This window comes from Petromyzon marinus, unplaced genomic scaffold (assembly GCF_048934315.1).
Source record: "Petromyzon marinus isolate PM22_M1 ecotype Great Lakes invasive population unplaced genomic scaffold, UKy_Petmar_22M1.pri1.0 PM_G_Scaffold_6, whole genome shotgun sequence".
Classification (NCBI taxonomy): Eukaryota; Metazoa; Chordata; class Hyperoartia; order Petromyzontiformes; family Petromyzontidae; genus Petromyzon; species Petromyzon marinus.
This window is the reverse complement of record NW_027423013.1, coordinates 3,437,501-3,440,000: the sequence shown is the minus strand read 5'-3', so window position 1 is coordinate 3,440,000 and position 2,500 is coordinate 3,437,501.

Sequence of the window (2,500 nt, the reverse complement as noted above, 5' to 3'; positions counted from 1 at the left end):
CCCGTGAAACGCTAGAAATTGGCGGGGATGTGTCTCTTGTGGCTCACGGGGCTGTTAGGGTGGCACAGAACTCCCTCGGAATGGGAAAAGGGGTCATTTTCGTGTTGCCACATTGCATAGGAACGCCATGAAACTTCCAGAGGCATTTGCAGCAGAAAGGCACGTGCACTCAAAAATTTTAATATTTTTCACGCATAGACCCCGTCAAACGCTAGAAGTTGGCGGGGATGTCTCTCTTGTGGCTCACGGGGCTGTTAGGGTCGCACAGAAATGCCTCGGAATGGGAAAACGGGTCATTTTTGTGTGGCCACATTGCATAGGAACGGCATGAAACTTCCAGAGGCATTTGCAGCAGGAATGCATGTGCACTCAAAAACGTCTATATTTTTCACGGATAGACCCCGTGAAACGCTATAAATTGGCGGGGATGTCTCTCTTGTGGCTCACGGGCGCTGTTAGTTAGGGTCGCACAGAAATCCCTCGGAATGGGAAAAGGGGTCATTTTCGTGTTGCCACATTGCGTACGAACGGCATGAAACTTCCAGAGGCATCTGCAGCAGAAATGCATGTGCACTCAAAAACGTCTATATTTTTCACGGATAGACCCCGTGAAACGCTAGAAATTGGCGGGGATGTGTCTCTTGTGGCTCACGGGGCTGTTAGGGTCGCACAGAAATCCCTCGGAATGGGAAAACGGGTCATTTTCGTGTTGCCACAATTGGCATACGAACGGCATGAAACTTCCAGAGGCATTTGCAGCAGAAATGCATGTGCACTCAAAAACGTGAATATTTTTTCACGGATAGACCCCGTCAAACGCTCGAATTTGGCGGGGATGTTTCTCTTGTGGGTCACGGGGCTGTTCGGCTCGCACAGAACTCCCTTGGTCCACCTGATTCGTGCATACAGGCAGCAACTAAAACTCTGTAAACCTGCTGTGAGGACATCTAAACAGTGGACCAGTGAGGCTGTGGAAGATTTGCGGGCGTGCTTAGACTGTACTGACTGGGATATGTTCACGACTGCTACCAATAGTCTGGATGAACTCACAGAGGCTGTGTACATCAGCTTCTGTGAGGACTGCTGTATCCCAACACGTACCAGGGTGAACTTTAACAACAACAAGCCCTGGTTCTCAGCAAAGCTCAAAAGGTTGAGGTTGGAGAAGGAGGAAGCGTTTAGGAGTGGGGATAGAGACAGATTCAAGGAGTCGAAGAACAGGTTTAGCAAAGCGGTGAGAGAGGCTAAACGACTGTACTCAGAGACACTAAAACACCAGTTCTCTACTAACGACGCTGCTTCTGTCTGCCAAAGGGCTCAGGCACATCACCAACTACAAACCCAGAGCGCCCCACACCACTAACGACTCCCGCCTAGCCAACGACCTGAACGAGTTCTACCGTAGATTTGAAAGACAATTGGACTGTCCTGAACCACCCCTTCCCACCCAAGAGGCCCCATCCCCCACCCATACTACAGAAACGACTCTCTCCTTTCAGGAGGGAGAAGTTAATGGGCTTTTCAAGAGGCAGAATCCACGCAAAGCAGCCGGGCCGGACTCTGTCTCTCCAGCCACCCTCAGGCACTGCGCTGACCAGCTGTCTCCGGTGTTCACCAACATCTTTAACACCTCCCTGGAGACATGCCATGTACCAGCCTGTCTCAAGTCCTCCACCATCATCGCTGTGCCCAAAAAGCTAAGGCCAACAGGACTAAATGATTACAGACCGGTCGCCCTTACATCTGTGGTAATGAAGTCTTTTGAGCGCCTGCTCCTGGCACACCTCAAAGCCATCACAGACCCTCTCCTGGACCCCCTTCAGTTTGCCTACAGAGCCAACAGGTCTGTGGACGACGCAGTTAACATGGCCCTCCACTTCACCCTACAGCATGTGGACGCCCCAGCATCCTACGCCAGGATCCTGTTTGTGGACTTCAGCTCTGCCTTCAACACCATCATCCCTGCCCTGCTTCAGGACAAGCTCTTCCAGCTGAACGTGCCCTACTCCACCTGCAGGTGGATCACAGACTTCCTCTCTGACAGGAAGCAGTGCGTTAAGCCGGGAACAGAAGTCTCTGACTCCAGGTCCATCAGCACGGGAACTCCTCAGGGCTGCGTCCTTTGCCCACTGCTCTTCTCCCTGTATACCAACAGCTGCGCCTCCAATCATCTGTCCGTCAAACTCTTGAAGTTTGTCGGACGACACCACCCTCATTGGGCTGATCTCTGGTGGGGATGAGTCTGACTATAGGTGGGAAGCTGACAACCTGGTGACCTGGTGTAGCCAGAACAACTTAGAGCTAAATGCTCTAAGGACAGTTGAGATGGTTGTGGACTTCAGGAAGAATACAGCCCCACTCACCGCCATCACCCTGTTAGACTCCGCAGTCAAAATTGTGGAGTCCTTCCGCTTCCTGGGCACTATTCTCTGCCGGGACCTCAAGTGGGAACTGAACATCAGCTCCCTCGCCAAGAGAGCTCAACAGAGGATGTACTTTC